Source organism: Phalacrocorax carbo, chromosome 6 (genome assembly GCF_963921805.1).
Source record: "Phalacrocorax carbo chromosome 6, bPhaCar2.1, whole genome shotgun sequence".
NCBI lineage: Eukaryota > Metazoa > Chordata > Aves > Suliformes > Phalacrocoracidae > Phalacrocorax > Phalacrocorax carbo.
In genome coordinates this window covers 58048852-58064477 of record NC_087518.1, presented here as the reverse complement: position 1 = coordinate 58064477, position 15626 = coordinate 58048852, and the positions used below count along the sequence as shown (strand labels likewise).

At 43.3% G+C, this 15626-nt stretch overlaps 1 long non-coding RNA gene across 2 annotated transcripts in view; it reads left to right on the top strand.

Moving 5' to 3' along the window:
* LOC135313974 (uncharacterized) overlaps positions 1–15626 on the top strand; it is a 62328-nt gene that overhangs the window by 28620 nt on the left and 18082 nt on the right. The window lies entirely within an intron of this gene.

The following is a 15626-nucleotide window of genomic DNA, read 5'->3' as shown; positions in this document are numbered from 1 at the left end:
GTCTGAACTTCAGCACGGACGCAGTTGCAGCAGTAGTACCAGCAAAACAAAAATTTCCAGAAAAACACATGGACTTTAAAAGCATTGAGCAGAGCAGAAGAGATATTCTGTATTTAAAAAATGGCGAACAGGGCTGTAGGACTGTGGTGCCCTTTTCAATGGCTGTGTGTTATCCGTGATTTTGGATTAAATGAACTTGAAATTATAGCTTGATACTTTTGCTCTTCTAACAAAGCCAATTAGAAATAAATTCCTGGATCTCCCATGCCCTAGTCCCTTCATCCCCCCTGTGCTCTCCTTATCGTTCATTATCCTTTGGCTGCACTCCTGCAGTTGTGGGTGCAGTTGTGTGCTGATGCGCCTTTCTAAGTGATACACTGAAGTTTCCAAACCAGTGGGGGACTCCTTTGTTTCAATAGTTCGTTTTGCAGCAAGGTCAAAAAAGGAGCTGTGCCAGTGTGAGAGAACGGGGGAGGAGGAGGGGAGGAGATAGGATGCTCTTCTCCAGGAGGGGTCCTCTTAAACCAAGTGTGTTTCTGGAGGAAAGGTATTACCGCTGCATCCTTCAGGCATTGCATCTCAAGTGTTTGAAGTCTGTAGATTACTATCATAATTGAGAAGGTAAATGTAGTGAAACATACAGTTGCTCATACCATATACTAATTTTTTTTTTTAAAGTTATCCTACAAGTTATTTGAGGAAACTCACTAAAAGCCATGTGGTGTATTCTGGCCGTAAGGGTCTATGACATTTCTCCCTGGGATGTACAGATTATTCTTCAATTCCTACTTTATTTAACTTGAAACTGAACTGCTGCTGGGGACCACAAATAGCTCAGTGAAGTCTATGCTGCAGAGTCTCAGAGCAAAGAAATTAAGAGATTAGTCACGCCAGCTTGCCAGAAGGCTATTGCCTTATATGTAATACAGAAATTGCAAAGAGGAACTTCTGAATTATGAAACTGTGCACAGTCATAGAAACACATGAATAGCAGCAACAGCAGAAGACACAAGTGAGTCAATGTTGGAGTCAACGTTGCCCTGCAAAGCCAGGAACTGAGCGCTAAAAGACTGTGTTGTCGCTTTGTACTTGGGATCGAAAATGTCCTGTCAGGCAATACTGCTCTGTGATGGCTGGATCACTCCGTGCTCTAACATCCAAACCCTGAATGTCTTGCTCAAAGAAAGATTTTATTCAGAAAATCGTTGACTTCTCTTTATCACCTAAGGGGAGATGGCTTGCATGTGGGAGACCACACCTAGCCCGGGAAACCTGGGCTGAACCGCAGGTTTAGTGGCCTGAGCCTGGAGATGAGACACTGCAGTGTAGAGTTTGGACAGTGGTCCTGGCTTATTGCGTTTCTGAAGTCTTCTGGCTGTACGTGACACCTTCGGAGAGCTGACGCTTCTGTGAGGATGTGCATAAGTCCCATAGATGGGGCACAGTAGCCTAGTCGCTGTGAGGGCAATAGACTGTTCCTCCCATGGTAGCTGCCAGCATGCAGAAGTGGGCAAAATGGGTTGCCTAGCGTATGCTTGTATCTTATTTAACGTAGACCAAAATAGTTTTAATAACACTAGTGAAGGCGATTAGCTATCTGTGGAGCTTCTGCTCTGGTCTAAATATCGCTGCATGTTTCTTCTATGGCCTGGACTACTTTTTTTTTTTTTAAATAAAAGCATGGCCAAATATACCGTGCTTTCAAAACTAACTTTAAATCATTAGTAAAGTTAAACTAGGAATAAAAGTTTCTTCTGTGACTACCTCAGTTCCCAATGAAGTAAAGATATTCAAAAGCTTACAAGCCCAGATCCTAGTTCTTAATATCTAAATTATTATTGTTATTGATGTTATTTGGCTTAGATTTAGAAACACCAAGTACTGAAAAAAATATTAGATTTCTGTGTTCTTCTTCCTACACAAAGACACCCACAATTGCCTCTGTAGTATAACTTTCCATCAGGGCAACTGTTGTCAGGAACAAAAACTCAGTATGGCCAAGTTCTTCCCACTGCCTCCACCCAGTCAGGAGCTTGTTGGATAAATTTGATTTAGCCTGCACGCAGATGGAGGTGAGATACTGAGCGAGTTTGGGTTTTCCTCCTTTTCACTGGTATCTCAAAGAAATAAATACATTTGGTAAACTCAGAAAAAATGTCTTTGATTCCAGCTTCAGAAGCATGAAAAAATATCTAGAAAAGTAAAAATCTCCCTTTTTTTATTTTTGTCTATCTGTGAGACAGTAAATAGTCAATGAACGTCTATATTTTGACCCTTTAAATATGCTAACTAAAATCTTGAAGTGGAATAATGTTGGACCCAAATCGTACTTTCTGATTTAGACATACCCAATTTTGACATGTCAAAGCTGGCTGTGAGTTTTGGGTTTTTTTCTTTGTTGCTTTTTGGGGGTGTGTTTTGATCAGGACGTTTTTCAAAAATAGCTCTTCCCTATAAGGAATTTTTTATAAATGAGGATTTTTTTTCTTCTTCCTCCTGATATGAAAACTTCCTACTGAGACGTTGCCCAAAACGTCTCTCTTCCAGGTTTTGGACCCAGGATTTGAGCTATCGCTAATCTTATCAAATATCTATTTGCCAGAATGCATCCACAAATTAATGCTATCAAATTAAATTAAGGAAATTTAACTGGAGCAGTCCATTAAAAAAATTCCTTGATTAAGGGATAAATTGTCAATACTAAGGAAAATCAGCCCTGAGGTTTTGCAGCTATTCACTGGAAATCTTAGTATGGTACAAACAGATTTGGGTTTAAAGCCAGACATAGAACAGCTGTGTTGCTGGAAAATTAGGAGGTCTTATTCTAAATATTTTAAGCCAAAAGAAATGTTTAAAAAAATCTGCTGTGCTTCAAAATGTTCTCATGTGAGCAGTCCCATTATCTTCAGGGGAACGAGGACTATTTTAGTGTTGCTAGATCTTGTCCTTTACTAGTAGTGTATTTGTATTCCTGATTCAGGAAGAAAAAATTGAGAAAATCCTGAATTCTGGAGAATATAGTTGAAGTTGCTTTGGTCCCCTACAAAAACAGCTTCTTAAACTACAGAGGAAAACAAATCTACCAAAAATCTGAGAGGATTTGATGTCTAACTTTAGCATAACCAACAGATCTAGCTATTTCTTAGGTCTTTTAAATGAATAAAACGTGTGGGGAGTGGTGGGCAGAGGAGTTTGTATTTCACTTCCCACCACCTTAGTGCTGGGAGGAGCTCAGTCAGTTGGAGTCCCGAGGTGGTGGCTCCTGCACCAAGTCAGAGGGAAGCAGCAGAGGGGTGGGTAGAAGCTACAGGGGTCAGTGTGCTACATTTTGCTTACAACAAATGGGTAATTCCTTTAAGAAATGGAGGAATACAAGAATGTTAATTGTTACTCATCGTCAGTGCTGAGTAGAGATGCTATGCTTACTGGTAACCTGCTGGGTGCCACAGGGCAGTGAAACCCTCAGGGTGGTGAAACCCATGGAGAAATGATTGTACTTTGATCCTGCTACAAACATTTCAGTTATGAAGAGCTGGTTTGGGTTCTAGCTCTTAGGGAAAGTCTTCTCTGCTTGGAGGGGCAGAAATGAAGAGGGTCACTAACGCGTGCTTACTAAATAACAGTTTGTGACAAGCGACACTGGTGGTAACTTGAGCACTCGCTTGGGTATAAGATGGGATGAAATTCAAAGGATAGCGGGATTCAGGAGGTCTGGTCTCCTGAGAACAGCAGGTGTGTGGATTCTGCCACCAGCACTGCAGGAACCCAGCTTTGCAGGGAGGTTTGTATGGGTTGGACTCTTCTATTCTACCTCCTGTACTAGCTAAACTTACAAGAACTTCCTGTTCTTGCAACTTTGCTTGTAAAATCTATTTAAAATTATCCAACTAGCCTCCCCCTTCCAGGGTTCCCCAGGGTGGAGATAACACTGCCTTAAGTGGCCAGTGTGCAACTTATTATCCCTGTAATACTCAAGCTTTCATGCAAAAACTGAACCACATGGCTTGGGGTGGGGGAGAGGACGTGCATTTCTACGTCTCCACTGAGAAACGTAGCAGTTCACGTTTTGGTGCAGCAGTTCAGCCTGATTCCTACAGGGGATTTGCAAGTATTTGACGTATCTGAATTTAGCATGTTGAATCCTTTATAGGGTCTCTCTTTGCTTAACATGCTCCATTCCCACAGTGCTCCCGGGTGTTGGGAGAGAGCAGGTATCGTGCCCAGGACAGTGGGCCTGTACTGCAGCAACATCTCCTGGCAGCTGGAAATCTTCGGGGGTCCTTGGCACCAGAGCCTGAGAATGAGACACCTCTCTGTAGATCCAGCACTCCCAAAAGCAAACGCACCCTCCTTTCATTGCTCAGAGCAGCCGCCAGGTTAGAAATGAAGTGGCTTGAAAATATTTGGGGCATGCAGAAGCTGGGACAGGAGTTGGGAGAAGAGCAGGGAACGGGGCAGGTTGACTCTTCTGAGTTGCGTTTGGTTGGAGCCCTGCTCTTGTACACTCTCTTGCAGCCCAGTGACCCACAGGCTATTTGAGCACAGTGATCGCTTACTTGTACTTGCAATATGGTGGGCTGACCTACTTCAGAATACTTTAGTTCAGCCGAGCCCCGCTCTGCACACACGGCAGTAGGTTTACTTCAACGCCTGCCTTATTTTCCTTTCCCAGATTAACTCTTTAGTGGAATTACTGTACAAACCCCAAAGGCCAGCAAGCTGCTCTGCATTCCAGTTTTGCGGGAAGTAAAATCTGAGCTTGCCAAGGCTGCTCGTTCAGCTGCAGCTGCTCAGCATCCCAAATTTCTGTGCCCGTTAGCGGGGGTTTACGTAACAGGCGCACACTGGGTCTGTGACTTTTACTTTTCTACGGAAAACCAGAAATGAGTGAGTGTGATGTGGCAGGAAGCAGCCTGTATGAAATGCACAAATGGAGATTGAAAGATGACAGTGATATATTTTCGATACTAAGTTAAAGCAATGAAATACTCGCTTGAGCAGCAACTCTGAGGTCGCTGAAGCTGGCTTTAAAAGGTATAAATGAAGTAAACCTCAAAAATTGCATGGTCAATTTATTTGACAGCATGAGCTTAAATTACCCTAACAGCTGTTTTCTTAATAGACAGAAGTGTTGGGGCAGCTGTCTTTCTTTTTGGAAATGTGATGATAAAAGCAATAGGGTTACAATAGTAACCTCCTCCTGTGAGAGGACAAGGCAGTTAAGGTTTGAACCACTATGTCAGGGTCCCAGGTGCACTGCCAGTCCCAACCAGCCTCCCCTGGGAGCCTCTGTCCACGGCCTGGAGCAACGCTTCAGCTCAGGCTTCCTGAGTTTGCTTGTCTCCAGCCCTGGCGCTGCCTCCTGGATGGGTCTTGGGTATTTGTTCTGGCTTTGTCTCCAGCCCCATCTCCTTTTGCTCCAGACTGGACCCTCTGTGCAGACCCTGGACCCAGTTTATCCCTTTGCTTTATCTGAGACTGCCGATGTACCAGCACCCTGCTCTGCCTGTCCTGTTCACACACTGAGAGATCGTGTCTTGTAGTGAGGGGGCTATCTGCACCATGGCCACCTCGGCTCCTGGCTCACATCCTCCTGTGGAGCAGCCCTGCTTCTCCTGCTGCTGTTTTACCAGCCTTGCGTGGGCACATCCTTGCTACTGACTGCTAAATTACACACAGTGCTCCAGCTGGGAGGTACCGGACAGCTGGCACATAGCAATATGTCCAGCTCTGCTGTGGTGTGTCTGTTGAACTCTCCTGTGCTTCCTCAAAGTGCTACAGAAGCTAATGGAAATCAGCTTCATCCTGAGCAGGATTGTGCCATTCATGCATCTCGAGGGGCAACAAAACTTCTCAAGGCATCTGGCTGCGCATGACTAAGCTGATTGCCAGCATGTTTCCTGACCTCTCTTTCCGGGTCGTATCTATTTCCCGTGTACTGGGGGCATTGATTGCTTCTTGGGATGAGCTCAGACTTTTGTTTAACAAATTTCCTGTTGTTGTCGGGACCAGAGCAGGGGTGGCGCTCAGTTTCTTCAGTGTTCTTCCTGTGGTGTGTTACCAGGCTTTGCTGCTTTTGCTGCAAGTCTGAACCTTGCTGACATTTGTTGAGAAGTATTTTATAGCCTGTGGTGATATTTGGAGCCCTTCAGGGCTCAGTAGCTATAGTGCAGATATCTTAGACTGGAGCAAACAGAACTCATAAGCAAGATGCCTCAGTCTTGGTTTCCCCCCCCCCCAAAAAAGAGGAGATGATACAGGAGGAAACTTCTTTTCACCTCTATACCAAGTTGGGGGTTGCTTGATCTCTGATGTGTAGGATTGGGACAGCTGTGATTTCCTCTGCTAGAAATCAAAAAGACAGTTTTTCTCTACTTGATTCTGGCATGAGCAACCTAAAAAAAAAAAAAAAAGCCTGGCAAGCAAGTGGGACAGACTAGGATTCTGCCTCCGCCCCTGCTGCAAGCGGAGGGTGAGTTCAGTGGCGTGGGTGCTAAAGAGCAGGCTGTGCTGTACTAAAACCTGGTGTTCTGTGCATATTCGCTTCCTCCATTCCCTTTACTGGCTGGCCCTAAGTGGCTCTGCCCCAGAAGGCAAGACCTCCCCTGGCACAGCCCATCTGAGCCCTGGTAACTCCATGCTTACCTGCCACGGTTGTGCTCATCTTTTGCAGACAGGCCAACCCTGCCTAAACCAGGACCTGCAGCTTCAGCAGCACAGCAATGGCTAGGCTTCACCTGGTTGGGAATGACCAAATACCATCTGAAAGCAAACCTGTGTTTTGAAAGGAATATATAGCAAAATCTCACTAAAAATCAGTGAATTATGAACTGGGGTGTGAGACTGGTCCTTTCTAAAGATTAACTAGAAATGGAGCAGGGGAAACAGCCTGCCTGTGCTGTAGCATTAGAGTCCAAATACAAAAAGAGATGGAGGGGAAGTGGGCCATAATTAATTTACCAGCATGCTATAGCTCTCATTTCACTTCACTACAGTAATAACTAAATGAAAATCCAGATCGTGTCTGAACACATGAAGAAATAAACAATTCCTGTGTATTTCAGAGAAGAATGAATTTCACATTGCTGTGGTTCCCAGTGGTTCCTCAGTTTACTTGGAGATGGTCGTTATCACAATAGTACATTCTTTAAAGATGAAATAAACTTGTTTTTGTTTTGAAATTACATACTTCTACATCATCAACACCCTAAGCAAGACACTTTGTAAACTTTTCTTGCAGTACAGTTTTATAATGACAAAAGCAGGCTAAAATATATGTATGAAATTTAGAAGGTCATGAGGTACTGCCCATATCATTTGGGGTAAATTCCCTTGTTCCTCTGAAAGGATTGTTAACCCAATGCTGGAGAATTCTGTTGCCTCAAGTAGTGCCCCATCTGAGAGATCGCTTAAAAACTATGGCTCTCTGGGGATGAGGAGAAGTATCTTACACACTTCTAGCACTGTTTATTATTATGAAAGCTAATGGAAAAATCAGATTTGGAAAACATATTATCCAGTTTCTGTGCTACTAGAACTCCAGCAATTTTATGAAGAATTTTAATCCTTTCTGCTAGAGATCTCCTGTCCCTTTCCTTGTGCTTTGCTGTGGGCTTTCTGTACAAAAGAGGTGGAATTTGTGTGAAACTCTGAGCAGCACTTTGGTCCTTTGCACAGGCATCACTGGGCTGTTGATCATTTCCAGATCTGATTTTAAAATCTTGTATAGAGTGTTTAATAGAAGGAATGTTATAAACAGATGAACTACTATGAATTTTTTTAAGTTGAGAATTTTTTGAAACTATAAATGAAACCATTTCCTAGTACCTGTAAGTGCTCCATATTGCATTTGTTTCTATCTGGGGCACATTCCTGTTGTTCAGATTGCCTGCACTTACACGTGTGCATTCGTCCCTGTGATGGGTGATCTTATTTTGTGCAGCTAAAGCTGTTGGGGAAGCAGTCTGTTTTGGCAAACTCAGCCAGGTAGGAAAGGAAGAATCTGCACATACCACTGCAACTGTCACACACGAAGGGAGTAAATTCATTTAACCTTTTAAGACGCATGCTTAGGCTTTCTTCCATAGATTCCTCTTAAATGGAGGAATTTAACTTGCTTCTTCACTATATGCTTCAGAAACTAGGACTAGAAACTTTAAGTGTGGCAAGACTTGAGCATCTTGTGACCCTCTTACCACTTCTTCCCAAGAGACGTGCATCTGCAGCTTTTTGGAAAAGAAAACTGTAAGAAAGAGGTATTTTCAGTGTAACCTGATTAGCAAGTCAGCTGCAGTGTGTCTGGAGCACTAGCGAAGGATCTCTGTGCCAGTTTGTCTTTGCAGTCAATAACCTTTTGCAGGAATACGCTCATTTATGCACAGACTGCTTACGTACCTCTGGCATAGACTTTTTTTTTAACCAGCAGATCTTGCAATCTATTTCACAACCACCCTTCTCTCCTATATGTGTTTCTTGCCAGCTGTAATTAGTGGACTGAGTTTTATGGACAATGCACGAGCATGTTCTCTATATATGTCCTAATTCTGGCAAAAGTTGCATTACCCAGGCCTCACTATGAGCTATATTTCTGTATGAAATCCTAGCGTGCATGTGTGTATCGAGCAGGCTGTTGAGATGGCTGTTGGAAACTTATCTTTAAAGCTTCATTGTAAGCCAGAATATTTTGAAACTTGGCATACTGCTTTTGGAGTGGATGCAGTTCATTTCGTTAAATTTGGGTCTGTCTCCTGCTCTCTTTTTATAGTCCAGGTTCCCTAGGGTAGAGGGAAGTACCTAATTGCAAATCTGTCTTGCCAAGTACTTGGCAACTAGAGCTTCTCCACGCGACGGAGTTTGTCTCTAAAGCAGATAATGTCCATTTGGAATAACCTGATGCTTTCACCTAGCAAAGGGCAAAGAGTTTTGATATTCTTCAAAACTTAAAGTTGAGCTTAAAGGTTAAACTCAAGTATTTGTAACACGCTTATTCATTTCTGGACACTGTGGATACAATACTTTGTTAACATGTCATTAGTTGAAAAGAGTGTCTTGTAGCAATCTTAACTCTATATTTTTTCACCTCTTGCGTTTTCATCCTTGCCCACTATTGGTTTACGGCGGCATTTTAGGATCATTGGGTCAATAATCAGGTTATGAAAATATTTTGTACCTAAGTAGCATGCAAATATTTTTTTTCCAAGAAATTTACAGGCTTTATTTGAATCAACTAGATTGCTAGCGTTTGAGAAGTACTTTTATGGCTTTGTGTATGCTACAGAAATCTGGCATCTGAGTCAGTGTTTGCAGTCTGTGCATACCAAGGAGCACATATCAGTAGAGCAGAGGTACCAGCAGAATTAAGGGCCTGCAGTTGCTGCTAGTCAGTACTGTAAATCTGCAATACTGCAGAGTCAGCACAGGCCCCACTTGAGCAGAAACCTAAATATCTGTTTAAATTCAGGCATGTGCTTAAGCCTTTTTGACGTGAGCTGCTAAGTGAAGGGAATGGTGTCATTTTTAATTGCTATTCTGAGAGCTTTTCTTCACAAGGTTATGCTTAGGAATCACTTTTCAAGCAGGATGGAGTTTGTCCCCTAGCTTCAGCCTGCCTTCTCATAGTGGGGAGAGACACAGGCGTGCAGTCCCAAATTTTCTTTTTTTTTTTTTTTTCTCCCCATATGCTAGATTGCAGAGGGGGGAACCTTGGGTGCCCCAGCCTAAAAGGGAGCTGTAGCTTTTTCATTTAAGTCTCCAATCTGGACAAGCAAGGGATGGGGACTGCAGGGCGTGCACCTGCCCCACATACAAATAGCCCACAAAATGCTTAGTGCGCTTTTTTTGCTTTCAGTGTGGTGCGATCATTAATACTTCAGTGTGTAGGCTGACCAGTATTCATGCAATTATGTGAGGAGCTCTGGCTGTGAAAACTTGCAGTGGGCTTGTTCCTTCTTACTCCTCCAAGCTATGAAAATAAACATCTCTCCCTTTTGGATGGAATTCCATTTGGTTGCTGATCCTCCTGTGTGTTTTCATCTCATCTATTTTCTTCTGGTTTTTGCCTGTCCGGGCTCTGTCTGTACTCATGCAAGTTACTAGATGGAATAGTCTGTATATGTATATTCTACATACTGTTCTGTAATAAATTTCTGAATTAAAATCTCAGTTGTCCTAGCTCTTACGATAGCAGGGTCAAAGAGAATCTTTTGATAAGAACTGTACCTGAAAATGCTTGGAGGAAATTACATTCTTGCCCTGACATTGACGTGACACCTGAAAAGCTACCGGTAAAATAGCCCTAGTCCGAAGCCATCGGCTCTGTTCCCCCAGACAGTGGAAACTGTTGCTTTTTTCCTCCTAAATGAAGTACCTCAACTTGTGGGACTCTTCTGACTCCTTGGTCACGAGCAAGTTTTGGAAGAGCTGTTAAAGATCCCTCCTGTGCTTAGCTCTGGTGTACCTAATTACACGCTATAAATTTGATAAACTCATTTCTGGGAAGGAGGGTGGGGGTGGAAACACATTCTGCTTACTGCTATCAGAAGGACTTATTTCTGAACCGAGGGAAATAAGGCTTACTAGCAAATGGTATGTTTCTGTTAACTATGTGGAGCAGTTAATGTAAAAAAGTCAACCCTTCGTAGGAGCACAGACCAACAGGAAGATCTCCCTCCATCAGGGTGGGGGGATGTTAATGACTTGTTACAGTTTGTTTGATGGGAATTAGAATTTATTGTGGTATCTTGTAGCATCCATCTTTCAGTTCTTGGTCTGTTTTGATAAGCAAAAAATCCTGTGCTGCTGTATCCAACTCTGTTTCTCCTGATAAATAAGCTGCATATCTTTAAAAGCCATTTATTACCCTCTGTTTGTCAGTTTTATAAACTGGAAAAGATTAGTGGGAAGAGAAAGGGGGGGTTGCTGCTTGTGTTGTATACAGGGCCTGGCAGCGTTGGGGAGGCAGCAGGTCGCTCCCACCAAGCAGGGGGCTGGGTGGGTGGCAGGGATGTCCCATAGGGGTGCTTTCCTGCCGTTGCCTCCACACCTGCAGCTCCTGCCCCAAAACCCTGCGTGGCCCCAGGCGTGAGGAAACACGCATGCACAGCGCTGTGGTGTCCTCTGGATCTGGGGAGCTGCTGGAGCTGATTATTTGGACCAATGTGAACTGCTGAAGAATGATTTCTTCTGCTGGGCCGTAAGCGCTGCCCTGGAGGACCTGCCCTCCTGGTAACCACCAGCTTGAGATCCTGCGGCTGGCGGCGCTGCTCCTCTGTATCCGCAGCTCCCTCGCTCAGTCATATGGGACGCTTCTAACTGTGCCAGCTGCAGTGCTTTGGGGACCACGGCTTGCCCCTGCCCCAAACACTGGAACCAGCAGAGGTGGCTGAGCACCACGTCCCCACCTTCCTCCATCCCTTCCTTAGCAGACTTCTAGAAAGCAGTGGGCATGGGGTGCCTGCCATCCAGGCACACAAAGCTAAGGGAATGAGAACAGCCATCTAGAGCTGACTTACCCCAGCCTCGGCACCTCGCAGTGGTTTTTGAAACACGCATGCACACACAGATGAGGCCGTGGAGCCGTCCCAGGGCGCTGCTGATCGCAGTCGTCCTGTCCTGAGAGGTGAGCGTTCCTCTCCCTCCACGTGTAACGACTGCAGGTGTGTTTCTTGTTTTGCTACCTGAATTTTTCTTTTGACCTCTTATTTAATGTAGTCCTAGTTTTTACAGAAGCCTTTCTCATGCTTTCCAGTAAAATCATGAGGAGGAATTATTTTCCAAACTCCCATTCGTTGCACTGGAAGATACGAAATAGACCTGCTGAGATTAACCCACACAACATGCACGTGGCTGAATGACAGCACCGAATTTCTCCCCTGAATATTCTGAGACTTCTTTGAACGTTGCAAATTAGCATTTCACTTAGGCTGATGCTAGCGATAGGGGATGAGTGACATTAATATTTGAAAGTTGTGTGGTAAATCTAATTTTCAGGTTTGTGTGCCAAAGCTTTAGCATGTACTGAGGCACTTAAAACTGACATAGAGATGTCGTAGCTACAATTTAAATGTGTGAATGTGTGGTATGTCTCAACATTTCATGGCCCTGATATACAAACATTACAGGGTTAAAACCAGCGGGTTGTAAGCATGATGGTATGGAATAATTAGTATGGGATAGGACAAAACAATGCCATCTCACAAACTGTGATTATGGTCAGTCAGCACTTGAAAAATACTTGGTTTGGTAGAGTAATTTTAATTTTTTTACCTCAAGTTATACTGGGAGGCGATAGGCAGAGTGTTGGATTATACTCTCATCTCCAAGGATCAGTACATAGTCCTAAAGGTGGTGTGAGAGCAGTAATGTCCTACCGAATTCATTAGGATCAAAAGTGGCTAGAAACAGTAGGCTTTATTAATCAGTTTTATGTGTTCTATGAAATTTGTCGGTGATGAATCTTCATGGGAATGTTTCAAGGAAAAGCCCTAGATTAAGTCACATTTTATAAGCTCTGAAAGAAGGCCAGGGAATGCAGTTCTGGAGCACTGTTGGTCCAGTATATTTGCATCCATGTCCAAAATAATTTACCAGGGATCCTGCAGTCCTCATTTTGCTGGCTGGTAGGAGACTTACCATATCTAAGTCCTAATGCATCAAATTAATTAAATAATTGATTTTTAGCAAATGAAAAGCATAGCAATCTGGAGGTAAATTGAGCCTCCCTCCCCTCCTGGAATGGGTTGCCTGTAAGTGAATATTCCAGGATACAGTGATTTTTACAAAGACAAATGGGGTAAATACCTATAAATTCAAACTACATACTGTTTTTTCATGAAGCAACTGTAATGAACACGACTCGGGTTACAGAGCTAGTTGCAAGCAGACCTGCAATGGAAAACATATGCCAGATTGCACGTGCGAGGGATCTCAGCAGGCGATAACTGCTTGGCTATAAGCTGCGTGCAGGATGATTCTGTGCCATGGCAAATGACCCGAGTTCCATCCATGAAAACAAAAAGTACTAAAGGAGAAGAAAAGATCCCAGATCCGAGCCTTGTACCCCCCCTGCAGTAAGTCAGCTATTGTAGTCCCCCGCCTCCTCCGATGTGGAAGGAGCTGAGTAGCTAAGGCAGCCCGTGGGAGTGGACTGGCAATCGGAAGGCAGAATAAATTTTGGGGTAGTTTTGAATGCAACTTTGAAACAATTTTTATAGCTGAATATTAATCTGGTGAAGGAACAAGATGTTGATTTGTTTTTAGAAGCAAGAAGGCGGCTGGCTGTAGCATTCTGTGTCCTCTGAGTTCGGTCTCCAGCTGAGTCTCACTTCAGCACTTTCCTCCAGCGTAAGACAGGCAGGTGCATAGACACGTAGTAGAAATTTCAGCAGAAGTTAGGCTTCCTCTTCTGTTTGAAATCGGTATTCCCAGATCAGATAACACGAGACTACAGGCAAGAAAACTGAAACACTAGAGAACTCTAGAATTTCTTACCTACGCTGCCAAGTCCAAGCGAGGGGTTTTGATAAGGAAACTGAGACCTCTGAAACAAAGAAATGGGCAGTAGAAAAGAAGCAGGACTGGAGAGAGGACTCATAGGACAACTGGAAATTGAAATAATCGGTGGTTTGCACATAATGCACAGTAACGTTCAAAGCAGCAAAAGAATCATTGGAGACAAACATGTTACAGCAACGCAGAGTGCAGGAGTCTGATCCTCTGGTAGGATTTTTTCAGAGGTGGTGAGAGGAAACAGCAATGGAAAATACAAGAGAGATTTTTATCAATGAGCTGCCTCCTGCTAGACGTGACCTGTGGCATTCATTAAACCAAATTATATAATCTTTCATCATAAGCTAATTTTCTTCAAATATTACAATTGTTAGGTTACGTGCTTATCTCTTCACGTTGAGAAGTGAAGCTAATTATGCAGTATTTGTTACAAGTAGTTTGGTTTTGCCATATAAAAGAAATTGATTGAATGGGTATCTTAGGTAAAATGCTTCTTAGCACTAGTATTTGAAGCAAAGGTATAATTAGCGCTTAGATTAAAACCTGACTCTTCTGAAAACTATGGAAGAACTTTATGCAAGAAAGCAACTAGCACGTAACAAAACCACTCTCTTCCCTGCCATATCCCCACAGGAGGATTTAAGCCTTTCCAGAAATGGAATAAACGATACTGTGGGGATACTCAGGAATGCTTATAGCGGTTAGTTTTTAACATACTACAATAAAGCACTGTATAGGGATAAAATTCTTGCAGAGTCAAAGGCCATGGAAGTAAAAAGGGCTGAGTCATGGAGAGGCGGCAGTAAGTGTACAACAGGCACATTTAAAACCCCTTGATTTATCAGGCCTATGCTGTACCTTCCTGATGCGAAATACCCAATTTACTGGACCCCCACCTCAGTGGTACCAGAAATTTTTTGTTACCAGAGCAACAAAACTCTCTGTGCTGGAGTATGATCAAAGGGACTATCCAATTTCCACCCACTGTGTGCAGGCTGCCAATTTAAATATTTACCACCCCTTGAACTGGCCAGCCAGGAACGCAGCAGCAGCAATTAGTATGAACCACAGATGTACCGCCACTGACCTGGTACATGTTCTGTTTGCTGGAAAAGGTACAAGAGGAATTTGAAGTGAACATGCTGTGGCTACATTAGTAGAAAAATTCACTATGTGCTTTAAAAAAAACCCAAACATACAACACCCCCTCCCCCCCCAAATGCCCATTGACAACTATGCTGCAGTAAGAACATCGCTCGAGTAATGTCTCAGAGAATTGTCCTTGCTGTAACCCTACCAATTGAGATATATTGTTTCATTAAATAGGAATTTATGAAGCCATTAAATATTAATTTCCTTTAAAATGCTGCTGTTCTATTAAGTGCCTTCTATGGTTAGTCTTTTTTTCTCCCCGTAGCCCAAGTGTCTTTGAAATGTGGTGATAAATTGAACAAATGGGAGAAAACTGGGGGGTTTTTTTTGCTTCTGTTGTCTTGCACGCTCTGCCTTCAGGAGGTAGGAGTATTCAGGTGTGGTCTGCTGGGTTCAAACACCTTCTCTTACGTATATCATCTAGTTCAGAAGAGGAATGTACCTCTTCATCACCAAAATATATTTGAGGTTAGCTCTAAAGATTTTTTTTTCTTTTTCTATTTTGTGACTAGTAGAATGTAATGGTCAGAAAGATGCCAGGAAAATAAACCATCTTTGTAAAGGAAATATTTTTTTGCTTAGCAGTCATATCCAAAATAAGATGTTTCACTGTAGCCAGAACAGATTACGAAGCCCACCGTGAGTTTGATGTGTTTTATTCCTGCAAAACCACAATGCACTGATGGTTACTTTACCCGTGTCAGAGGTGCTCTGGAATGAAAATCTCCTTCATGTTCTACCTTAAGGTCCAGCGTAGCTCCTGACCACAGAACTTGGCTGGATAGTGGGCAGTTATGGAAACACTTCAGGATCCCATCGCACCTGGTGGCCTCAAGAGGCCACTCAAGGATTCGGGGGAGCCTTCTGCACCTGCACAGGAAGTCTTGGCTGTATATTGGTTCCACATTGCTTTTACTTTCTGGAGAGCAGAGGATATGTAAACTCCAGATATGGCAAATACATCAAAT